The sequence below is a fragment of the Oryctolagus cuniculus genome, chromosome 18 (genome assembly GCF_964237555.1).
Source record: "Oryctolagus cuniculus chromosome 18, mOryCun1.1, whole genome shotgun sequence".
Lineage (NCBI taxonomy): Eukaryota > Metazoa > Chordata > Mammalia > Lagomorpha > Leporidae > Oryctolagus > Oryctolagus cuniculus.
In genome coordinates this window covers 61276552-61302905 of record NC_091449.1, presented here as the reverse complement: position 1 = coordinate 61302905, position 26354 = coordinate 61276552, and the positions used below count along the sequence as shown (strand labels likewise).

At 49.7% G+C, this 26354-nt stretch overlaps 1 protein-coding gene across 1 annotated transcript in view; it reads right to left on the bottom strand.

Moving 5' to 3' along the window:
• The window catches only part of WWOX (WW domain containing oxidoreductase), a 1022922-nt gene that overhangs the window by 168968 nt on the left and 827600 nt on the right, over positions 1–26354 (bottom strand). The window lies entirely within an intron of this gene.

Genomic DNA, 26354 nt, shown 5'->3' with positions numbered 1-26354 from the left:
GGGAAGGGGCAGCAACATGGGAAAGCAGATCTAATAGCCCTCTTTCACCCTGGGTTCAGGCAGCATCCTTTTCCATTGCCGAAGTCCTTCACGGCTCCAAGATTCCACCACAGCCTAGCTTCAGATGAGCTGCAGCTAAATAAACCGATCGCACATCACACCTGGCTGCTAGAGCCCTGACACTACAGCAGCGCTATTCAACCGGATGGGTTGACCGTGTGCACTGAGGGAATTTGGAGCCATTTAGACTGCATGCCTTTCTCTCAGTGGCTGGCGTGCCTTTTTCCGTGCTTGCAAGTGAGCATGTAATGAACGTCCGGTTCTTGCACGAAAACTCAAAGACGTGGAACTGAGTTGGCCCAGCTGTGACGAGGCGGGGCAAAGATCTCCTGCACATCTGGACCCAGGGTCCCAGCCTGGGCCTGCAGACACAGGCTCCCTCCTCCTCCATCCATTCTTTCTGTCTTGTTGCCATCCTGAGACACCTCGGCTGGCTTGCTTGCCCAAATGCATCACCTAAAACGTGTTTCCAGGATAATCAGTCCTTTGGCAGATTATTCTCCAACTCAACTTTTATTCCACTTATTTTTCTGAGAACATGGTGAGCATTCTCCGTATCTCAGAACGCAAAAACATCAGCACGTGTCCAGCTATGTTCTTCCTAACTTCACTGTCAGAGGCTGTAAACTGACATGGAACATTTCGCCTAGTGGTTCAGGAAACTGTCAAGTACTCTTTTGCCAGTTTTCAGAAAACTTTCGTGATCAGGTTGGTTTTAAGATGGGAAAATCATTTGCTTGCATCTAAGCAAGCAAACCCAATGCAATTATCCAGAAAATGTAAACAAAGAAAATTCTAAATCTACTCTTGAGGAAAACTGTTTTAGAGAATGAACTCAATTCCATTTGCTTTCCATGGAAATACGCGTGAAATATATACAGAGTTGCAGGCAGGCAGAGGACAGACAGCTTCCATCTGCTGATTCACTCCCAAAATGCCTGCAACAGTCAGGGCTGGGCCAGGCTGAAGCCAAGCCAAGACCTGGAACTCGATCCAGGTCTCCCCTGGGTTCCATGTGGGTGGCAGGGACACAAGTACGTCAGCCGTCACCTGCAGCATCCCAGGGTGTGCAGCAGCAGGAAGTTGAAAGGGAGCAAAAGAACCAGGAGTCAACCCAGGCACTCTAACATGGGATGTGCCCATCATCAGTCCCTTACATAATCTTTCTGAGGTTCGTGCATACTGTGGCATGAATCACAACCTCATTCCTCTTCAAGATATGCCTTTTGCCTGCACCAGCTGGTTACTGGCCACTTCAGGCCTAATCAGAGGCCCTGCTACAAATGCCTAGCCTACAGCCCACAAGGTTCCTGGTTGCAACATGAGCACTTAGGAATGAGCACTCCCACTCCCAACCTGCCCCGTCCTTCGGCCCTCATGACTCCAGGGCATGGTTGAGTAAATTAGTCAAGAAAATCTTGTACATCCCTCCTCTTTCCCAGAGTTTCTACCTAGAGGAGACTAGAAGCTGGCCAAGGGTCTATATAACATCCTGAATTCAGCAGAGAAATGCAATGTATAAATGCAAAGAGATGATAATTCTTGGTCACTCTACTCGGCAGACTGAAAAGATGGACTGTGCTCCCATTTGGTTGCTTTCAAGCTTTTCACGGGGTTTAGCTTGCATACATCTAATGACAAGCTCCCTGGGGCACGCCCTACTCCTTCAACTGGACACAGCACTGAGCATGACTGTTGCTGCTACAGTTACTGTAGGTTTATTATTACTTCTTCAACAAGCCAACAGCATCGAGCGCTTCTTTAATACGCGGTTCTGTGCTAAACTCTATTGAATTATCTTCTTTAATGTTTCAAAAACTCTGTGCCATCAGTACTATCATCAGGTGCATTTCTCAGCCAAGTAAGCTGATGCTCAGAGAAAGGAAAGGTCACAGAGCCAGAGAGCATCTTTGCTGTACTGCCTGGATGCTGGGGAGAGAAGCCGCCGACACGTGCCGCTCCAGTTCCGGGCTGGTGGGGAGCCGCTACCGCTGCTTGGCCTCCTCTCCCTCCTGGGCTCCAGCCCCTTACATCAGTACTTATTATTTGGCATAAATCAGCCCCCCAATTACATGAATGCCACAGCCACGAACACTGGTAATTAAAACTGGGACTGACATCCTGAGAGTATGTTCCCTTCCCATTCCTCTTTGTCCTGCAACGATATTATTGGAAAGAGAATGAACAATCATCGGGAACATATGCTTCCAGAATATAATGGGGCTCAGCTCCTCGGAGAAAAGGCTGTGAGAGGGCACAGGGACAAAATTTAAAGGAGACAGCTTTATTTACTAGCCAACGGTCCATGTCCAAGAAGTAACAGGGCCAAAGGCTTGGTACTGACCGGGATGTTTTGCAGCAGAATGTTGGAAGGTCCTCTTGCCTCCCCCCTGGCCCTGCCCAACTCTGTCCCCACACAGGCATCAGATCAACCTGCCATGGCTGCCAACAGGCCCTCGTCACTGAACCCCCTGGAAGCTGGTCCAGCCTAGAGCTCATCCACAGTCCCTGTGACTCCCCACTCTCCTACTTCACTCCCCAGCCAACGCAAGTTGCTTGGGGCTCCCTTGCTTGTTTTAGGCTCGAGTTTCCTCTGCCCTGAATACACTCGACACCTCCAGCAGGCTTGATCTTTGCCCGTCCTTCTCCTGGTCATCTGTCAGAGCTGGTCAATAACAATCGCAATCGTTTATCCAGCACTTGCCTGGTGCTCTAGAGAGGGCTGTGCATGGACGACCTTAACTCTCAGAGAACCGGGCACTGCAAGCTGCCTGCTGTTGGCGTCAGCTGGTCCTGCTTCCAGAAAACTGGCGCCTATTTCTTTCTTGCCACTTTGTTAGTGGCTGAGCATGACCTATAGCAGAGTCCTTCATCTGAGAGTCTGAAGGGGAATTCGTGGGGCTAGGGCACACTGGGATGGACAAAACATTAATAGCTGGGGCTGGCGTTATGGTTAAGCTGCCACCTAGAACCCTGGCATCCCTTATGGGCTTTGGTTGGAGTCCCAGTTGCTCCACTGTCAAACCAGCTCCCTGTTAAAGCACCTGGGAAAGCAGCAGAAGACAACCCACGTGCTCGGGCCTCTGCCACCCACGTGAGAGTCCCGGAAGAAGCTCCTGGCTTCAGCCTGGCCCAGCCCCTGCTGTTGTGGCCATTTGGGGAATGAACTAGCGGGCGGAAGATCTCTCTCCCTCTCTGTCTCTCCCTCTCTTTCTTTCTCTATAACTTTGCCTTTCCAATAAATAAATATATATTTTTTTTAAAAATCAGCTTTATTTTTTCCTAACCTCTAACCAAATTTAGCATCTCCTTCATTTAGGCAATGAATTGCTATAGTACTAGAATTACCTGTGAGTGTTTCACAATAGAAATTTTCATATCACATGAAACTTCAGCTGATATCTCAAGATACATTTTCACCAACTGCTTTGATGACTAGTACTTAAAGGGCTCACCGTCGCATGTGTTATTACATGGGTTAAGGTGGAATATTTATTACTAGATCATGTTTTACTATTCTGATGAGCATATTTCAGTATCTCTGGTTTCCTCTGTGATCCTGTGCATTGTATCCATGCATATGCAAACATTAATCTGAGAGGGGGTCTGCAGGTTCCACCAGATGTCCAAGGGGTCCATGGGACAAAGAAGGTGAAGACCCCTGAAGAACTGAGTTCCTCCGGAGCAGGGCTACACCTCACTCATCTTTTTTATCCGCATCCCTCCCCCTTATACTTCAAAAATGTCAGATACGTTGAAGGTACACTTCCTGAAAATCTATCTTGCTGTATTCAGTTCTGCAGAGCGACTTTTCATCGTCTAAATTTATTTATCTATTTATTTGACAGGGAGAAGGAGGGCCAGAAAGGGAGGGAGATGGGGGGAGAGGGAGAGAGGGAGAGAGAGGGAAGAAGGAAGAGAGGGAGAGGGAGCCAGTTCCCCATTCACTGGTTCACTCACCAACTGACCACAACACAAGGGTGGAGTGGGCTGGGAACAAAGCCAGGAACTCAATCCAAGTTCCCCACGTGGGTGGCAGCAACCCAAGCACTTGAATCATCACCTACTACCTCCCAGGGTACACATTAGCAGGAAGCTGGAGTCCGAGTGGAGCTGGGATTCAAACCCAAACGCTCCAAAATGGGAGGGGAGTGTCCTTACTGGCTGCTTACCTACTGAGTCAAACACCCACCCCTAATCATATTTATGGACTGATCAACCACTCATTCAATAAATACATAATAAAAGCCTATGCTTACCAAGCACTGGACTAGCACCAGCAATGCAACTGTGAATGGGGCAAAAGCACACCTTGTGCCTGCCCTGGAAAGAACTTTCTGAAGCCGCTGGTGCCTTCTGCTCCTCTGTTCACACCGAGTAACTCAGGATGACCTATTTAGTTATCCACCATTTGATGTCAGGAATCCCCTTAGCTCCCTGTCAAGCTAAGCTCATTAACATATTCCTTCACTTAAAATCTGTAAACAGCAGGCCGCCTGCTTTTTACACTTCTGCGTTAGAACTGTGGGCCACAGATGGAGACAGGGCCACTGACTTCAGGGAGATTCCACACCACTGGAGAGCAACAGGAAACCACGTGGCGTGGCACAGGGGAGAGGCATGCAGCCTGCCGGGTATCAGCCCCAGTTCCTCAGCCCCCAGGGAGCTTCCTGTCACTCACAACTCTCTCTTCTCTGCCCGCTGGATCTCATGGCCTCCCTTTTGCCTGCGTGTCCTGCCCCTCATCTCCCTCCTCCTAAGCAGCAAATCTGAACAAGGATATACTCATAAGGAAGATGATAGTAACTGCAATTCATAGATGACTTCCTCCGTGCTGGCCTGTCTTTTGCTGCTGTCTTTGTGTTACTGGTGCATTTACTCTTCCCAGCTACCCTGAAGCAGATAGTACCATCATCCCCATTTTAGAGATGAAGAAACTGAGGCACACAAAGATGAGTGACATCACTGCTGACCATGACACCGCTAGCAAGTGGCAGGGTCAGCAATCACACTCATTGGTCAGTTCCATACTTGCAACTGCAAAGCCCCTTCAAAAGTCGCCTCTCTGAGAAGTCTCCCAGGACTGCTCTGGACAACAGTCCTTGTGCTCTCCAACACTGGGAGCTACAGTGTTCATACTTCTCTGACAAGACTCCCTGCTCTATTAGATAATTTTTCTGCCTTGGTGACCACCTCAGAAACAAGCAGTGTCCCCAGAGAAAGAACTAGCACACTGTAGGAGTGCAACATCTGTCCCACGAATATCCACTGTCACAGTGCAGGTGAGATAAGAAAGGCAGGGGTTACTGCCCTATGTTAGATGTGTCGGTGATCAGCCCCTCTTCTAGGTGGGCGTATGTGCACAGCGGGAGGCTAACTAACCTTGACTGCGTGCTTGCTCTGGGTTCGTAACTATTCAGTGAACTAAGTACGTGTACTCCCGTTAGCGAGGACCTAAGAGTTTGCCTCACTTGTCTGGGATCACCAGCTGGTTAGTGAGTTCTAAATACGACACAGAAATTAAACCTAAGCCTTCTACCTTTGTCCTACACCTCTTCTGCTCAGCCACATACCAGGGGCTAGAGGTCTCCTCTCACTGTGCCTGAGACAACTAACCCTCAGAGGGCAAGGTCCTGTGTCTTCCTCGTTCTCCCCCACACACTCGTGCAGCTGTTTTCCTGAGCTCTGACACACAGAGGATAGCAACCAGCCCTCTTTTATGTTTTCGCTTTCTCCCCTAAAAGGGACTATTCTGAGTCTCATGGCAGTTCAACTTTTGATTTGGGTATTTCTATCCCCTTTATTTGCATAATGAATTGCCACCCCTGGGTCTATGGGGAACAAAAAGTTCGAAGCACTGTATTTAGCACATAACCATTTGCTGAAAATAGGGAAGACCCTGGTTTATGGAATCAATCACTTTCTGGTTGATTTCATGTGGAGGAGGCAGCCCGCATTGATTGAAGGAGCATTATATATTTGAAACAATCTCTTTGGCTTTGAAATGGTGGTGTCTTATAGACATGACCTCAGTTCTGACAATTATCTATTTAATTGGATCAATACAGACAGCCCACTCCCCCAAACCACTGATTCAATTAATCAGACCATTGTCAAATCTCTTCTCCTCTTGGGTCTGTGTAGACGCAAACCAAGTGGCAATTTCTCCCAGGATAGGCATAGCAGTCAATAATCTACTTTTGGATAAAGTATCTGATCATTCACAAATTATACAAATCACATTGATTACTGACAAATCATAATGTTTACAGAGCACTATCTGGCTTTGGTTCCAGAGTATGACTAGGTATTTAATTAACAATTGTCAGATATAATTTACACCACTGCAGTGACCAGAAAATGGTTGACTGTTGATTTTACATAACAGAACAAATACTCAGCAACTAGCCTTGGTAAGTGCAAAATTTTAAATGGAGGTTCAATGATGGACAATTAACTTAAATTTCATTACCATGTTTAACCCAGAAGATTCTGGAAGGCCACGATACTTCTGCCTCCCATGAGGAATTGACTTCCTTTTAGTCTTATTGGTCAGTAAATTTTGCAACTGATTTCGCTTCCCCTTTTTGCATTGACTACCAGGAAACTCAGAACCAAATACTTAGTTCAAGCAGATAATCTTGGGGATGCATGCAAATGTGCATTTTACTGTATTCTGTCTCATTTTTCTGTATATATTATTTTACTACTTTATTGCACAACTCTTTAAGCCAGGTTTCAGCAAAATAGAACCCACAGGACAAATCAGGCCTACCAGCCTGCTTATTCATAGTGTACCTGTTGTTGTACAACCCGTGATTTGTTCTGCCAATAAGCAGGGAAGAAGTATCCAAGTCAAAACTTGCCATGAAAAAAGACTCAATGACTTTTGTATGATAATTTCTAAAAGTCAGAAGAATAATTAATATAATTTCAAGACACAAAATTCAAATGTCAGTGTCCATAAGTAATGCCTTATTTTAACATAGCTATACCCAGTAGTTTATGTATTGTCAGTGACTGTTTTTGTAGAAGCAGAGCAGAATTAAATAGCTGTGACAGACACGGCATGACTTGCAAAGCCTACAGTATTTAAGTATTTACTACCTGCCCTGTATATAAAGAGGCTCAGTATCCCTTCTTTAGGCCACTTGCAATTTTTGTGGACTAGGCATGGGATGGATAGACAGTTTACTAACCAGATGACACAGATGCCCATTACCCAGCTAGCTTCTGCTAATGTCAGCATTGACCTCATTCTTCCAAATTAAGCTATGGAAGTGATCCTATCCAGGGAATCAAACTCCACAACATATAAGACCCACGGTATCCATTTTCAGAGTACTGATGGTAGCTGCTTTGGTTGCTCCAAATCTCAAAGGAAACGTGACACGTGCACTGCCTTAGGGGGAACAGGGTCCACATTTCTAAGGATGGAAGTGAACTGGACATGAGTACACAGCCTCGTAGGTGTACTCGTGAGTGGACATAGAGAGGTAGCGTGGAGAGAAAGAAAGGGGCAGGCAAGGGGGAATATCAAAACTTCAGAAATAGAGAATTAGGGGCAGGCGCTGTGGCGTAGTGGGTAAAGGCGCCATCTGCAGTGCTGGCATCCAATGTGGGTATTGGTTTGAGTCCCAACTACTCCAATCCTGATCTGCTCTATGCTGTGGCCTGAGAAAGCAGTAGAAGATGGTCCAAGTCCTTGGGTCCCTGCACCCACGTGGGAGACCTGGAATAAGCTCCTGGCTTCGGATCAGCGCAGCTCTGGCTGTTGCAGTCATGTAGGGAGTGAACCAGTGGATGGAAGACCTCTATCTCTCTCTGCCTCTGCTTCCCCGTAGCTCTGCCTTTCAAATAAAAATAAATAATAAATCTTTTGAAAAAAAAGAAATAGAGAATTATCTGATGAGCATGCGACGAAGAGGGGCCATGTAAACTAAGACCAGAGGTGGAAGAGGAGACTTTGGAAAATACACAGAGGCAGTGACTGGGGACACTACTGGGCTGCAGCTGCCTGAGTAGAGTCCTCTTTCAGTAGCAGGAGATGAGCTCATCTTCTGTTTGTTTTGTTTGTTTGTTCGTTTGTTTGCTTCTTGTTTAAGTTTTATTTATTTATTTGAAACTCAATGTTACAGAGAGAGAGGGAGAGACAGAGATCTCCCTTGTGCTGATTTACTCCCCAGAAGGCCACAAAGGCCAGGGCTGAGCCAGGCCAAAGCCTGTAGGCAGGAGCTTCATCTGGGCACCATGTAGGTGTAGGAGCCCAAGCACAGGGGCCATCTTCTGCTACTTTCCCCAGGCCATTACCAGGGAGCCAGATCGGAAGTGCAGCAGGTGTGACAGGCAGTGTCTTCATGGCTATCCCAAAACTCTGGCCTCAGCGAGGTGGACCTGGAGACCTGGAAAGTGGACAAAACTGGAAACACAAGTTCTTGCTCATGGGGAAGAGAGTGGACAGGAGATGGGAAGAGGCTGGCGTGAAGCAGGGAGCACCCAACTGTGGTAACACCCTTGCTTCTCCCCAGTGGTAGAAAAGTGGAACAGCAGCTTCCATCCCAAAGGGCCAGGCTAGGGTGTGTGGTGGGGGAGGGTGCTCCTTGGACTGTATTACACCTCACAGGTCGCTGGTATCACAGAAGCCTGTAGGACTTTCTTTCTGAAACACCCAGGGCCTTTTGGATGTAGTTGCTAGCTTAGTCACATCAAAACACCCAGTGTACGTGGGAACGCATAGAGGAAGACTCACTGCTGTGCTTCCAGCTGCGGTCTGCAGATGGATCACCTCCACACCCGGCGACCTGCGGGCTGAGCCGGGCCTCGGAGAGGGGCTTTCCTTTGGGAAGAGTCACGGCCCCTCGGAAGGAAGAGAAATGAAAAGGCAGTGCTTGTTGAGCACCTGCCATGCAGCAGACACTCAGGTGACTCTAGAATCCTCACAACCACGGAGAATATTGTTACTATTTTTCCAAATAAGGGGAAAGGAAGTTCTAGAATAGTCTAATTGATTAAGGAAGGCCAAAGAGCTGGCAAAACAGTCAGGACTACAATTCTGCAGCTAAAATTCTTCTGCCTGGAAAGGTTTGCTTTCTACCGTCCCTCTAGGTCCAGGACAGTACCCAGAGCATGACAGAAATCAGAGAATATATTCCACACTGTATCAACCCAACGGCAGGTCAGAAATAGACAGGGACATCCTCTGGCCTCTGATGCATCCAAATTTGGGGGACAGATGTTCAGGATGACACAGGTGAAAGCAGACGCCCCCTTCCTGCCACAGTCATCCCTGGCTTTTTGCCTTTGTGTCTCTGGTCATGTAAAGGTGCCTTTGTCGGGTGGAAACGTCTTTCTTCTGCACATCACAGACGTTACCTGCCTGTTTACAACCAGGAGTATTTACTAAATAACTGCTCAGGCACACAGTGGGTGCTCACTGCTTGTAAAGGAGGGCGGATAAATGCATGTGGATCAAAGATCTCTGTGAGAGATCCCAATGGAAAGAAGTGGCCATCAGAGGAGGTACCTTTCTCCGAATGGAGGAGAGAACTTCCATTTTGATTATGGCTTTGGCTAAATAATGTCAGAATTTGTGGACTCAAGAGGCTGCCATAGCCTTGGCAGCTCATGGCATAAGAGTATCAGTTGTTAAATCAACAACAGGAGTCACTGTGCACTTGCTCCCCATGTAGGACCTCTGTCCTTAATGAGTTGGACTATGAGAATTAATGGTAAAACTAGTATTCAAACAGTACCTCATACTTTAGGTGTCTGCGTGGGTACAAACTGTTCAAATCTTTACTCAATATACAGTTGATATTCTGTATATAAAGACAATTAAAAATGAATCTTATTGAAGAATGGGATGGGAGAGGGAGTAGGAGGTGGGATGGGAGTGGGGGTGGGAAGGCAGGTATGGGGGAAGAACTGTTGTACTTATGAAATTTATATTTATTAAATAAAAGCTTTCTATAAAAATAAATACACACATACATACATACACGCATGTGGAACAAAAGTAGGAATCAGAACAGCACAAAGAGCTTCTGAATGAAGGAGAACTGGATTGGGACCCACTGGCAGGGGTGCAGTCCTGAGAAAAGGCACCATCTGGGCCCCGTGGGGCGGAGCTTGTCTTTGAAGGGGTGCTGCTCTAAGCACTTGTCGACAGCACAGGCAGAGCTGCAGCACGTAAGCATCCCGCTAGAAAAGCAGTGGTGGGGAACGGCCTCGTGCCCGCCGAGCGCGGGGGCCTACCAGGTGAAAGCCCCTCTGGGCCTGAAGAGTGCGACGCCTTTGCCGCCTCTGCTGGATTTCCCTGAGCCAAGCGTGGCAACATTTACATCGCCTGTGCCGTGGAAAATTGAGGGACGGTGCGGGAAAACACAGACATCTTGAGAAAATTTAAAGGCTCCACAGTGTTTTTCCATTCAGGGACAATAGAAAACAGGAAAGCATTAATAATGTGTCAGTGCCCTCCTGTTAGCGGAACCCTTCCCAGGAAAGTCTGTTTTAGAATAAATCACGCGCCGGGCATCGGGTTCCCTGGCCTGACGGGTCGTGACAACCCTTCCCACGACCCCCGGGGTGGGGATTTGCTGAAAACCTTTCAGACCTGACAAAACCCAGGGCCGTCCCTAACCAGGACCATCCCTTTCCAGAAAGGGACCCCGCTCCCTGCCAGCTCTGAGACCCAACTCCAGCTCAGCTGCCCAGCGGCTCTCGGGAACTGACAGGCTCTAAATTACTGCCCGAGAGGCACATCGCCTGCCAGCTGACGCGCGGGAGAGAGAATGAAGCCTCATGGATCCAGGCACATCCTCTTTCCTTCTCCGGGGACGACATGCTGGTGGGGCTCGTGTCATCGGACCCGAATCCAGATGAACAAGATGTGATTAAAACACCTGCGAGGGCACCCGCGCGAGAACGAAAAGGGGGGATGAAGAGGACCCCCAGCCTTCCCTGTGCAGTAGGCAATTTGGCTTTAAAAAGAAGAAGAAGAAGAAACGAGATAATAAAAGTAACAAATGAACCTGCAATTGCTTTGCTTCCGGGAGTTCCCCTCTGATTTCAGATTGGTTCTCCGAGTCAGCGCAGGCTGATTAAGGCATCCGTGTGATGCAGACCTGGCTCCGGGGAGACCGGACCCCAACAGCATGGGACTTAACCCTTGGTGAGGGCGCTGAGGATGGCACGTCCAGAGGAAAACCAAAGGGATGTGCGGTGTCCCAGGCCATGCCCTTGTCACGGAGGCCTGAGCCTTGAGTTACCTCGTGGGGAACTTGTGTTTTACTTTAAGAAGAACATGCAGAAAAGTAGAAAGAAAAAAATAATAAGCCAATTGCAGGGAAGATAAAGGAGTTATCAAAACTGAGGAGAGACAAGATAGGATGGTGCCGGTTCTCTGGGGGTCACAGATCTCACTGTGCAGCTCACCGCTCCCCAGCAGAGCCCGGCTGCCAATCAGAGCCCACAAGGACAGGCACCTGTGTTTTTATCCCACAGCACTCTTGCCTCTGTGGAAGCAGGCAGGGAGAAAGACTCTTCCTGCACGAGCAGCTGACAGCAGCCCCGTCTGTGCCCCCTGGGCACAGAGCCAATGCTGTCCAGGCGCTCACCCCAGATCTGAGTCCTGGGGTTGCCTGTGGCAGAGGACCCGAAAGTCAAAGGCAGGGGAGCATCAGGGTAGCAAGAGCCATGGGTGCGCCCTTGCTGGAAGGCGGCAGAGTTACTGCTGGCTGGGGCATCCTTTCTGATGCCTGCCTCCATCCAGGCTTACAAGGTCTGCCAAGGCTGCATTGCAGGGGCGGGGGCAGAGGCAGAAGGACCAGGAGGACAAGAGAAGGCCCAGTGACTGCTGTGGGGAAGGACAAACACAGGTGCACACCCTGCTTTCTGGAACTCGAAGCCCCTCACACCTCCTGTTCCTTCTGCTGGATGTTCACTCCCTCCATCACTCACCACGCCTGGTAATCTCCCAGCTGTAGCTATGCTACCCAGGATGGTAGCCACCAGCCACATGCAGCTTTTAAAATTAACTACAGAAATGGAATTCCAGCTACTTGGTCACACTGGCCACCCATGGAGTGCTCAACAGCTACACACGGCTGGGAGCTTCTGTACTGGACAGTGCAAAGATGGAAGACGGCCACCACGGATGAGAGTTCTATGGCATGATGCTGGCCACCAGCATTTCAGGAATGCCAAGTCCAAGAGCAACTAAACATCCACTGAGATAGTTCTACAGTCAGCGAGGCGAAGGGGCATGTAAATCAGACACCACATGATTTCCTCTTGGATTCTGGATCAAACAGCAGCAAAGCCACTGGGGACAATGGGAGATTGCCTATCGGGTAGCATGACTGTGACAGTGTTAACTTTCTTGGGTGTGACTTGGTTGTGGAGAACAATTGCCTCATTCTCCATCCTGTTATGGTGTCGGCCACTTTTCAGTGATTCCAAAGAGAAGTGTCTAAGTGTGAATATATGAATATAGGTGTATACAGTCATATACAGCATACATAAAACTCTACATCATATATACAGACACATTTATTACAAACAAGAAGAGAGAAAGTTGGCAAGATGTTAGGAAGCACCATCAGCACAAGACTGATCCTCGCCTACTTTTAGGGCCCTCCTGAACCCCCTCGCTTCTCTCGCGTAGAAGCCAGAGCCTTTGCCAAGGCCCACGAAGTACCACAGCTGACCCTGTCCACTCTGTGTCCGTCTGCTCCACTCTCGCCGCGCTGGCCATCAGCCTGTCCCCACCTTCACTCGCCTCCAGGGTGTGCTTCGGTGGCAGGGCCTGGATGTCCACTGGTAACTGTGCTGGGACAGCTGCCGCTGCATACCCACACAGTTCCACCCCACTGCCCTAACCCCCTTCTCAGGGAGCTTTCCCTGGCCCCTGGTGAAGCAACCCAGGACCCTCTCCAAACACTGGCTCTCCTACCCTGCTTCACGTCCACCTGCCCGGCTGCTACTTATCATGGAGGCTACTTTGTCTTTTATTTACCTTGGGTAAATAAAATAAAATAAGATGGGTCAGAGACTATTGCTCAGGGCAGGAATCTCACTCTTCACCTAATTAACAAATGTGTGTCCTTGGAGTCTTGGAGAAGAGACTGTGCCCTCCCAGCTCTGTCCCGCACACCTAGGGCAGAGGTAAGAGGCCTATCCCATTTCTCCCTGGTGCTGGGCCCCTCCCTCAGCAAACGTGTGTGCCCCTCTTAGCCGTCCCTCTGTGATGCTTGGGCCCTCAGTCCTGCCCAGTACATCGCAGGTGCCCAACCAGCATCAGTTAAGCCCTCCAGAGAGCTCGGGTCATGTAAATAGACGCTCCCATCACAGACTGGTTATTTTTTGGCAGTGCAGAGGTCTGGGAATGAGTGAGGTAGAATGGAATCATAAGTGGGTTTAAGGGTTTAAAGAAAAAACAGGAATGGGACGGAGGGCGAGGGACTGGCGTTGGCTCTTTCCAGGATAGCAGCCTCCTTAATACTCAGTACACTCAAGACCCATCCCACGTCCTCCCTCCGCTGAAGAGGACACTGAAGTTCAGAGTCCCAGGGACTCGTCCCAGGTGTCACCTACTACAAAGAACGGATCAAGCTCCTGTCCTTGTCCATCTCCAGCAGCCTTCCCAGGCTAGGTCACCCCCATGCCCACCCCCACCCCCAGCCATATGCCTCATGTGTCTCCTCCACGACAGGTACCACCCTTGAAATACTCCATTTCTGTGTATGACAAGTGGATTGACCTCTTAGAGAGGAAGTGCAGGGCTTCCTTTGGTTCAGCGCTCTCTCCCCGGCCCTGCCCCAGCACAGTTCCCGCCCTCAGGTGGGGTCACCTTGCCCTTCCCTACCGAGAGGAGGAACACCCACCTGACATTGGCAGCCTGGGCCACCCAGGGTCCAGACGCACACCCTGCCCCAACATCTGCAAAGAGCAGGAGCAGCCCGGAGTTCCTGCAGCTCAAACCATCGGCAACACTCATGTGAACTGGCACTCACACCACAGTCCTGGCTGCACTGAGCAGTTCCAAATCACGCGTGTAGTGAAAGTGACTTTTTTTGTTTGTTTGTTTTACAGCCAAAACGATCGTCTCTTAAGTCTAGAGGAGCAGGGTTCCCGGGGATACCCCCACCTCTCTCAGCCACTCCATCGAGCCTTCTGAAGAATACAGGCTTATTTGCGATCCAGTTAAAACATGCGTAAGTGAATAAATCTGGTCCTGAATCAGGATAACTGCATTAGCATCACGGAGCTGACTCAACACCTGGCCAAGTCGTCCCATACTGAGAAGGTCTGGCATTTTTTGCTTGTCTTTGTGCATGTGGTGCCTGCTACACAGAGGTGGCTCCATTAAAAAGCCCTAGCACCTAGTCCAGGCTCTTCTGGTCTCCGTGTGCACGTACGAGCTTGTGGGGCTGGGGAGTGAAGCCTGGCACAGGAGCTGCGACCTGTACTTGTCTCTGGTGGCAGCACACAGCAAGGTCAGTGCCTCCAGGTAAAGCCAGAGGCTGGGGAGCAGGGATGATGACAGCAGTACTACCTGGTGTTGGGAGCAGGGGCTCCAAGGCTGATGGGCTCAGAACAGAATCCGAGCTCTGCCATTCTATGGCCTTGGGCAGGCTGCATAATGCCTTCAAGTCTCAGGTTCAACATCTGTGAACTTGAGAATGTACCGGATGAGGCAGACAGGGTTCAACAAGGTCCCTCAGCCCCCCCCCCCGACTCCTTCAGACTTGCTGTATGTGGTTTCCTCCTCCCAAGAGTGGGCAGAACCTGTGACTGTGATGGCCTAGCTCTCCCTCACACACTGGTTATGCTATGTGGCAAAGTGGGAGGGATTTCTCAGACGTAGTTAAGGCCCCAAAGTAGTTAATCAAAAAGGAAATGACCCTGGTTGGGTCTGGCCTAATCAGGTGAACCACGCAAAGGATCTGGGCTCTTGGTGAGAAGGGAGACTCAGAGCACGAGGAAGTCTCCTGCTACGCTGTAGGAGCAGTCACGTGAGGGTCCATGAACGGTGCCCATGAGCCTGCGAACGGCCTCTGGGAACTCAGACGATGCCAGTCAACCAGTGAGGAACCAGGGTCCCGAGTCCCATGGGCAAAAGAAAACGCATCCTGCCAACAGCCACGAGCCTCCGGCAAGACTCGTGCTCTGCCTGACACTGACGTCAGCCTCATGAGACCCTGAGAGGACGATGCAGGCTCGCCCAGGACTCTGATCGACAGGGCTGGGAGGTAAGGGTAAGCTGGGGGTGAGCACTTGGCACAGTGGTTACTACTTGGGATGCTGGCGTCCTATACTGGAGTACCTGGGTTTGAGTCCTGGCCCTGCTCTCAACTCTAGCTTCTTCCTTCGTGCTAATGTGCGCTGGGAGAGGCAGCAGATAATGGCTCAAGTAGCTGGGTCCCTGCCCTGCAAGAGGGAGGCCTGGCTTGAGTTCCAGGCTCCTGGCTCCAGCCTGGTCCAACCTTGGCTATTGTAGGCATTTGGTGCGTGAACCAGCTGACAGGGAATCTCTATCTTTCTTGATCTCTCCGACTTTCAGAGAGAAACATGATTTTTTTTTTGAGTTTTATTTGTTTATTTGACAGGTAGAATTACAGACAGTGAGAGAGAGAGAGAGAGAAAGGTCTTCCTTCCGTTGGTTCACCTCCCAAATGGCTGCTACAGCTGGAGCTACATCGATCTGAAGCCAGGAGCCAGGTGCTTCCTCCAAGCAGGTACAGGGGCACAAGGACTTGGGCCATCCTCCACTGCCTTCCTGGGCCACAGCAGAGAGCTGGACTGGAAGAGGAGCAACTGGGACAGAATCCAGCGCCCCGACCGGGACTAGAACCCAGGGTGCCAGCACCGCAGGCAGAGGATTAACCAAGTGAGCCACGGAGCCGGCCCTGAGAAACATGATTTTTATGCCACTAAATCTGTGTTCATTTCTTATGCAGTAACAGATAGCCAATGCAAGGAAAGTCCTTACCTACCAAGGTAGCAGTGAGCAGTGATCTGCACTGGAAGTCCTTAGAGGAGAGTTTGGGCTACCTCGAGTGACAAATAAAGGGCAGCTGTGATTACGACTGCTTTGCCTACCATTAGTTATCAGTGAAAAACACTACATAGCTTTAGCGTCCCACCAAGAGCCCTTAGCTCACATCCTGGTTTTTCACTAGCAGCTGGCTGACACTGGTCAAGTTACCTGAGTCTGTTTCCTCATTTCATAATGTCACCCAGCGCTCTCCTTTGTAACACTACAGGAGGGTTCAAGGAGTATCTTGTTCTGCTTCTGCTGTCACAGAATACTATGGATGGGATCATTTATAGAAAAAAGACATTCCTTTCTCACAGCTCTGGAGGCTGGGAAAACCAAGACCTGGTGTTGGCACCTGGCCAGGTCCTTGGGCTGTCGTAACATCAGCACAGCAAGTGAGCATGCGCGAGACAGAGAAAAACTGGGCCAAATGCATCCTTTCATCAGAAGCCCACTGCTGTGATAACGAACCCACTCCCACAGTAACCGCCCCAATCCCCCCAGTCACCTCTCACGGGTCCTGTCTCTTCAGGTTGTTAACAATGGCAATTAAATTTCATCACGGGCTCCGGAGGGGACATTCCAACCACAGCAAGGAGATCATACTTCAAAGTGCAACATCTACTTATTAAGGTCAGTGCATACTGATGGTCAAGATGACTTGTCCTACCATTGGCTGGCCCAGAAACTGCCGGCACTCAAAGGCAGCACCCCGCTGGTAGAGACACGGGGTGCTGAGAAATGGCAGACTCCAGAGGATAAAACTCACAGGATAGGGGTGCGGGATGAAACCGAAATGAAGCTTCCTCCCCATAGAACAGGATTTCACGGGGGTATTCTTCAAAGTAAAAAGTTGACAGAAGTATCGGGATTCTAAGCAACTTGCTTCATTCCACTGGTGTCAGTCACCACCAACCGGTAACAATTTGCACATGAAATCAATTGTTCATTCATTCATGGAGTGCTTAGTGTTCCAGGCCCTGGGCTAGACATGGAGTCTTCAACCCAAACCCACTAAGCAAGAGAGCCACATGTCCACGACCTGCTGGACACCACCCCTTGGCTCAGTCTCAATATACCCCAATCCTAGCTCTCTGCTCCCTCTTCTCCTCTCCAGCTCCGGTAATATGACCACTCTCCATTCAATCACACAAGGTAGAGGTCCAGGACTCACGTCCACACTCCACTGTGGACACAACAAACGCCATCAGTACTGAGACCTAAAGGCATCCTGAGTCGGGCTCCGCATTGCCATCTTCAACAGCACATCCCAGGCAAGGTGCATTCGTGCCCCACTGTAGCCGCACATATGAGCACAGACCCATGGTCCTGCAGGCCAGGAGGCCGCAGTCAGTGTCATTGGGTCCCAGTCAAGGTGTAGGTAGGGCTGGCTCCTCCTGAGGGCTCCAGTGCACAATCGGTTCTCTCACCTCTTCCTGTTCACAGAGGGTGCCGGCAAGCCTGGGCTCACGACCTCTGCCTTGCATCACACCCTCTGCCTCACATCACAGCAACCTCCTGCTTCCACTGTCCCACTTCCCAGCCCTGCAGACAAATTTCCCTCTGCCTAGTGGGCCAACACGTGCATGGATTTCTTCCTGGCACCAGCGCTGACTTCTGAGCTTAAAAAGATTCACGTTGGTGGTACCTCTTCCACCCCGATGGAGGCTCTAGAACCCCTGTAGGCTCCCATGAGGCACAACCACCCAGAACTTCAGATCAGGACCTCACTTGGAAATAGGGTCTTCGCAGATGTGGATAGTTAGGATGAGTCCATACTTGATTCGGGTGGGTTAACTCCTATGACTGGTGTCCTTACTGGGAGGCCTCATGGAAACAGAGAGACACAGGGAAGATAGCCAGGTAAAGATGGAGGCAGAGATGGGAGTGACGTGGCTAGCCACACAAACCACCAAGCGCTGCTGGGAAGTATCAGAAGCTGGAAATAGGCAAGGAAGAAGTCTGCCCAAGAACTTTCCGAGAGCACGTGGCTCTGCCAGCACCGTGACGGGCAGATCTAGCCTCCCAAGCTGAGAACACACCGCTGTGCTGTGGTAAGCCGTGCAGTGTGTGGGCCTTTGTCGTGGCAGCCTGAGGAGAGGAACATGCCCCGCCGCCCTGCTCGGCTACTGGCCCCTGCTCCTGTGGCCTTGCCCCTAGCTTAGCAGTCAAGGACACAGGTGACTCAAGTGCTCCACCTCCTTCAGAGGTCAGCAAGGAGCCCTGGACTTTGGCCTGAGATAGGCTCTGGGCATCCTCACTGGAGGTGGAAGGGGGTGGTATCCCACAGTCCTGGGTTCTCACACAACGAGTGACATGGCGTTCAAGGGCTGAGCCATCGAGAAAGGCAGGACGAGAAGACCCCCAGCCTGCCCTGGCCTCAGTGTCCTGCCTCCAGGGTGCGCTGGGTGCCAGCAGCCTCTGCACACCCAGCACAAGGGCCCAGGGCAAAAGCGAGCGAGTTCGGGCTTCTTCCTCCTCCTCCCCTCTCCCTTCCCCCTTTCCTTTTATGAAATTCCCGTGAAGGGGAACAACCACAATAACTCCTTTCTCCAACACAAGAGGGGGCCTCTGAAAGCAGAAAGGCCAGAATTTAGCTGCGGAATTAAACCCAAAAAATTACAAATAATAAAATCTCACATAGGTGCCCAGCCCCAGCAAACGTAAGGAAAACCCAAATCCCCGCTGTGCCCTTTTATTACTTGAGGTATAGAGAGTCTCTAATTTAAGGCTAAATATAAAACTAAAGCATACACAGCTGGACTTTCAAGTATTTTCAAAACACATTTAATACTTTCTCGTGAAACTCCTAGAACCTGAGCAGCTCTCCCTTTGCACCAGGATAAACAGAAGCCGGGGTGGACCCAATGTATGGGCTTCAAAAGGATTTTTAAGAGGGAAGGGAATGCATGAGCCTGAGGGCCTGAAGGGATCGGAATGCTGACCCGTGCCCACACTCGCTTGGTGTCCCTTGCCACACCACGGCTATAATGGAAACCAGCAGAACCAAGCCGAGGGGCCCAGTGTTAACAGGGTCTGCCTCTGACCGCAACTCTGGGGCCAGTGGAAAATGAGAAAGAGTCAGGTCTGCCTGGCAGGCATGAATGGCTTCTCTGTTATCCCAGGAATTCTCCTTGGAGGATGCAGCATCCATGGTGCTGGCTCACCACTGGATAGTGCCAGGGACTTGAATTCGCTCCATAATTATACCTGGAGAGCCTTCCAGATGGGAGATGCAGCTGGATGCCTGCACTGCACCAGGCAGTGAGCGAGTCAAACAAATCCAGGGTCTCTGTCTCTTCCACTGGCCTGCTGTGGGTAGATGGATGGACACAGATCGAGGCATGCTATGGGCTGTGACCGCAACAGTAATACAGGGACCACAAAGCCAGAGCATGTTGAGGACGGGGTGCACGGTGGCTCGGCAAGCCCTTTTTTTTTTTTTTTTTTTTTTTTTTTTTGACAGGCAGAATGGACAGTGAGAGAGAGAGATAGAGAGAAAGGTCTTCCTTTTCCATTGGTTCACCCCCCAATGGCCACTGCAGCTGGTGCACCATGCTGATCTGAAGCCAGGAGCCAGGTGCTTCACCTGGTCTCCCATGCGGGTGCAGGGCCCAAGGACTTGGGCCATGCTTCACTGCACTCCCGGGCCATAGCAGAGAGCTGGCCTGGAAGAGGAGCAACCGGGACAGAATTCAGCACCCCGACTGGGAGTAGAACCCGGGGTGCCGGTGCCACAGGCTGAGGATTAGCCTACTGAGCTTTGGCACCGGCTTGGCAAGCTCTTTTCGGAGGTGACAGTTGAGAGAGAATTCAAGGACGAGGGGGGCTGGCAATGCAGAGACACAGAGAGGCAAGTCTTTCTTGGAAAAGAGAAGAACAGAGAGCAAAGTTCCCTCAACTCCTTATAAAGTAGGCTGCAGATCCTCACTACTGTGCAAGAGACGGCGCCTACATCCTCTGTCCTGTAATTTCTGAGGGATTGAGCAGGCTTCTGCTCTTGGACTACAGTAGTAGGCGCTCTTCCCAGCGGTACATACACCCTGTACTCCCAGTGGTAACACCCTGTGACTTCCGAGGCCAGCTCAGAAAACACGAGGCAACTTCTGCTGTGCGGCTGGAACAGCTCCTGTACACAAACCCGACCAGACCGAGACCACTGTGCTGAGCCCCGCTGAGCCCACCCCTCCCCAGCTTCCCCAAGTGAGGCACTAGGCATGCGAGAAAAGCCATCCTACTCCTTCTGGCCCAATGGGAATCCCTCCCACCAACTGGACACCACTCAGTGACCTCACCCTGGCCACTAATACAGGAGATTCCAAAGTCTTGACCATGAAAACCCGGAGACCTACTAAAACACAGTTGTTTCAGGCTGACAGATTGTGGGGTCCATTGTCACTCATCAGCAGATAAACGGAAGGGGCCCCTGCCGCCACCGGCAGCACAAAACGAAAGCATACATGTCAAGTTCCTGGTGTACAGCCGGCTCTCAGCGCGTGCGAGATCACGTCCCTGTTCCTCCCATTCCTTGTGACAATACAGTTTGATTGCTTTTCAGCTTCATCTCCTATTTTTATACTGTGCGACATTAAATCATAAATTACAAGCAGCTTACCCATGTCTGATTCTCACTGAGCACTTGGTTTTTATTGGGCTCTCCAAGTGAGAAAACGACAAACATGTAAATTGGGGTGGCTTCTGTTGCCTTTCCACACAGAAAGGTTCTAAAATGAGGCTCTTCAGTGGGAAAGAGTGGGCTCCGAATGGCAGTGGCGCTGATCCTGATGGGTGCGCGGGGCTCCGTGGCAGACACGCCATGGCAAGACGGGTGTAATCGTCAGGAGGCTTTTAAATGATTTTCTGAGCTGTATCATTTTTCTTTACTAAACAGCATGGATTTTTGAGCTCTGATGTGTTTCTACATTAAGGAGAATCGGCAGTCCTCCTTGGCATATGTCATCATGAGGTTTTCTTTTGTTTTGTTTTTTCAAATCAGCACCCATAAGAGGCTGTATGAAGGGACTTCAGAAAGTTCAGGGACAAACAGAATTAAAAGTTATGCTTGTTTGGGTGCAAAAATTGTTTGAAATCCATGCATTCTTGGGATCTTCAAAGGTGAACAAGGTGCGGGTGAGTACCTAGCAGTTAAGGCAATGGTTTAGATGCCTAATGTGTCTCATATGGGAGTACCGGGGTTCAGTAACTGGCTCATCTTCCAACAAACACCCTGGAAGGCAGAGTGCTTGCTCAAGTAAATGGGTCTCTGGAACCCACATGGGAGACCTGGAGGAGTTCCTGGCTGCTGGCTCAGACCAGCTTACTCCAGTCATTGTGGGCATTTGGGGAGGGAACCAGCGGATGGCAGTGCACATTCTCTCTCCTATTTTTTCTCTCAAATAAATAACTTAAAAATTCATCAAAATGTGTGTAATGAGAAACTATACAAGGATTTCAAAAATTTGTGGACAGAAATACAGTTACCCTTTAATTCCATTTTTCCATGGATGTTTTGAGGTAACTTCATACAACTCTGGTGATTATCAGCATTAGTTTTGGGAGAGACCTTGGGGTGAATCCTGGCTCTTTGCCTTACACGTGGAAAGAAGTTGGGCAAATTGTGGGACCTTTGTGAGTGTCTGTGAACTGGAAATAAACGGGGTCCAGCGTTGTGGCACAGCAGGTTAAGCTGCTGCCTGTGATGCTGGCATCCCATGTGGGCGCTGGTTGAGTCCTGGCTGCTCCACTTCTGATCCAGCAGCAGAAGATGGCCCAAGTGCCCCACGTGGGAGCCCTGGATGAAGCTCCTGGCTCTGGCTTTGGCCTGGGCCAGCCCTGGCCATTGAGGCCACCTGGGGAGGGAACCACTGGATAGAAGGTCTCTCTCTCCCTCTCTCTTACTCTGACTTTTAAATAAATAAATAAGAAGATCTTTTTAAAAAATGAGAGAAAGAAAGAAATGGAAATAAATGCAGTGTGTCCTTCCTGGTCCGCTTGTGAAGACTGAGTCAGTTAACGAACGCAGAAGCCCTTACCAAAAGGCCCCCTGCAAAGTCAGAGCTGGAAGTGATTCATCTACTAGCCTAACAATCATCATTTTAGTTTTACTGTGTGAGAGTTGTCCGATTTAGCAAATAAAAAACAGGAAACATGGTAAGATTTGCATCTCAGGTACAAGGACTAATCCCCTGGTGCGGAAGGGCCGAATACTCGAGGGGCCAGCCCTCCACTAAAAACCATTCACTGTTCATTCAGCATTCAAATTTCACTGCCTGTCCTGTACTTGTTCCACCGTTATCATCAAAATGATTTGCAATCTCAGCTGATCCTATGGTCTGGATCCTGGCTGCGCAAGACCCTGCATCACACCCTCATCCCCCTGTCTTCTCACCCTCAGGACAATCTGCCATCCTGCCTGCCCCCGCCCCCCACTCTGGCCCCGTCTCCCTGTGGGCTGCTGGTGATTAAGATAAGCCGAGCGCCTGCTCCAGAAAAGACAGGCTGAGGAGCGGCGGCGAGGCGACCCCACTGCAGATCTTACATAAGCCGCTCCCTGTAGCCGGCACAGGCGGTCCGCGGTGGACAGGCTCCCGTGTGTGCCCTCTCCAGTTCTGCCTGCACCGCCGCCCCTCCCTTCCCTTCCAGCCTGAGGTCTGGCTCCATATGAAGTCTCTTCCCTTACCACTGGCTCGTTATTTTTTTTTCCCCTACGTAATATAGTGTAGTTTATTACATAAGTGATTTATTGCATGCACCTTAATGTATAAGGGGCAAAACTTGTTTAAAATAAATCCAACTGAGAGGATAATCTCTACGGGCAAAATGTACTTGGACTTAATTTCTCTACTGGGTATTACACACTATATAATTGCCTTAAACAGAAGCTGTGCACACAAATTTAGCTTGGCACCGATATCTGGCTTCACAGAGCACTCCCGGTACATGCTGGGTTTTGCTACAAATCCTTCGCTCCACCAGAAGAAACTCAACAGCATCCCTTAAAGGAATATTTTCCTTGCCTCTCCTGCTGAGATGGGGGGTGGGAGAGAGCTGATTGTGAGCTGGATTTCGGGAGGGGGGAGGGAGGCCTTTGTCTTGAGAGAGGAGGCTGAGTTGCCAGGCTGTCTCTAACCAGAGACAGGGCTTGCATAGCCGTGACCCCTTATTCACAGGTGCACACAGCAGCAAATGAAATCGCCACCCTCTCCCTGGCACGTGGATGCAGGCTATGTGCTTAATTAAAGTTGATAGAGGCTTGCCCTTCTTTCTCTTGCACATTAATTAATTAAAGTATTCACTGACTCATTCATGCATTTATTCATTCCACAAATACTGGCTGAGCTGCCCTTGGGCCCCTGGGCAGTGGTGGCCCCTGGGAATCTCACTGAGAACCACACATACAGGACCTGCCCGTGTCTGGAAGAGGAGATGGGCATTGGTGAAGTTGTCACAGCATAAGTGAAACATGACAGATTGGGGCAGTGCACTGGAAGGGAGGTGCAGGGTGCCCACGAGCCCCTGGGGGAGGCCAGAGAAGAGGCTTCTCCCTGTGGTGGGGCATGTACAGGGTGTACTCATTTTCTACTGTGGCTGTAACAAACGATGCTGAAATTCGTGGCTTAAAAGAAGGAAATAGTTTTCTTTTGGGTCCGACGTCCACAATGGGTACCACAGTGCTAGCATTAGGGTGTCGGCAGGGTTGCCTCCCCTCTGGAAGCTCCAGGGGAGAGTGTGTCTCATTGCCTTCTCCAGCATCTAGGGGCACCTGGACTCCTTGGCCCACACCTCCTCCCAAACCCTCGCAGCTGACAATGTCAGGCCAAGTCCTTCTCTTACTCCATCTCTCTGATGATGACTCTTCAGCCTCTTTCCCTCCATTTAATAAAATCTGTGCCTGGTTTAGGTCCATGTGGCTAATGCAGGACAATCGCCCAATTTTCAGGTCTGTGGATGAGCAACCTTAATTCCATCTGCCCCCTTGATTATCCCTTGCCATGGAAGCTCATGTGGGCACAGCCTCTGGGCACCTGGATGTGGACTTCTTTGGGAGCCACTACCTTTCCTTCTACAGGTGGGATCTACAGGGTGAGAAAGGGAAAGGAGAATATTCCAGGCCCATGTGAAGCCTTGTGAGGTGAGGTGTCCATGAGGTACTAGTGCGGTGCCCAGTGGAGGTGTGCAGGGAACTGGTGCTAAATGGAGCTGTAGAGGTGCACACGGTCCAGCCGTGAAGAGCCCAGGCAGCCCCATGGGCTATGCTGGTCTTTATGCTCATAGCATGAACAAACCTTTAAAGATTTCAGTTGGGGAATAAAACTCTGTCTTTTAGTGACTAACGTGATGGTTGCTATTGTTTTATTTTCCATTAAAGGGAAAAAATGCTGCAAACTAAAATATGTCAGAATGCTTTCTTCTCACTTAGAATTTTTATTGCATACTTCTTATAAGAGCTCTTACACCCAATTAGACCTCTGTTTGTGTCACAATTGGCTCTTGTGGCCACAATAAAAAAAATATCAGTGGGATTATATAAATGAGAAAGAACACATAGGATCGCTTCTCGGCCTTTTGGCTAAGAGCAAGTGTAAGAACACATAGGAGCATTCCTAAAATGATTTCATGCTAAGGGTCTCCCTCCCCTGGGTGACTTTTACACATGGAATCATTGGCGTCCACATTTCTCCACACGTTATCATCTTCCATGATATCGAGAGCCTAGGCAATGCAGACTTTCTTAAAAGAATCCAGCAAAATAGGAAAAGCCACCGGCACTGGGCTCTTGAGCTGGATCTACAGTTGTGTCAAGCACATCTCCTGATGCCTGTTGTTGGAATCCAATGTTCCAGTGGCTACACCTTTCTGGAATCCAAGGTCTAGGTTGCTAGAACAATGAGGCCACCTGCCCACCACCACTCAGCTCCTGCAAGGAGTGCCCGGTATTATCTCTGGACGTTGTTGGAAGCTGCTGACTTCCACTCTCCAAGTCTCTTTCCTGGCACTTGGGACGTTGACAGAAGTCTTCAGAGAGCTCATGGCAAACGTGTATTATAAAGAAAACCAGGCCTGGATTTCAAAACATTTTTGCATCAAAATTAATTTATCAGGTAACTATCTTTTTTTCTTTTGTCTTTAAATTTTTGTTTATTTATTTACTTGAGAGCCAGACAGATGGAAAGAGCTCCATTACACTGGTTCACTCCCCCTAATGACTGAAACAGCCAGGACTGGGCCAGGCTGAAGTTGGGAGCCAGGAGCTTAATCCAAGTCTACTGTGTGGGAGAGGAACCCAAGTACTTGAGTCATTACTTGCTGCCTCTCACTGCGCACATGAGCAGGAAGCTGGAATCAAGACTGGAACCCAGGGACTCTAATATGAGATGCAGGCATCCCAGTCAGTAGCTTAACCACTAGGCGTAGAAACCCTCCCCCCACCAGGAACTATGTCAAGTACCCTGGTATATGCACAGGCAATGACCAAGTTCAGCACCACCCTGCCCGGCTGAGGATTTAAAGGCACGTTCAGAGTTCAGAGAAGCACCCAGAGCTCAAGGATCAGATTGGTGCTTTCGCAAGATCATTCAACTGCAGCAAGGCTTTTTCCTACATTTCAAGTGGGAAATTGAAAAGCTTCAATGAATAATAAGCATGAAAGAACTTTTCATTGATGCTCAGCACTGCATAACCACTTTCCTGTACACATCAAAGTCGTCTAATTCCTAACCAAATTCTGAGAGGTAATTATTATTATTATTATTACACCCATTATGTGTGCTAACAAACTGGGGCTCAACTAAATCAACTGTCTGATAGCATCCAGGTCGTCCATGAGAGAGCTAAGATTTGAACTCAGAATGACTGCAAGTGCGCTCAACCACCTCTATTTCTGTCTTGGCCCCTCCTTGGGCGAGTCTTTAAAACCCTGGGCAGATATCTGCAAGTTCACCCCACAAACACATACGGAGCACTATGCAGGAGCAGGCTCTGCTGGGGCCCTGAAGACAAAGCATGAAAACAGCTGATCCCACGCTCAAGAAGCTCAGGATCTAACAGTGATGGCAGAGAGTAGTCGACACCCCATTGGAGAGAGTGAACGAATGTACATCTCACTAGATCGTGGGGCACAAGCAGAAGAGGACAATGCCCCTGTTTTACCCCTAACATGCAATTTTCTTAAAGAACCTTGTAAGCTCAGCAAAAGGCTGCAGAACATTCAGAGAGTCCCAGGAAGGCAGCGCGAAATCTGCATAGAAAATCTATT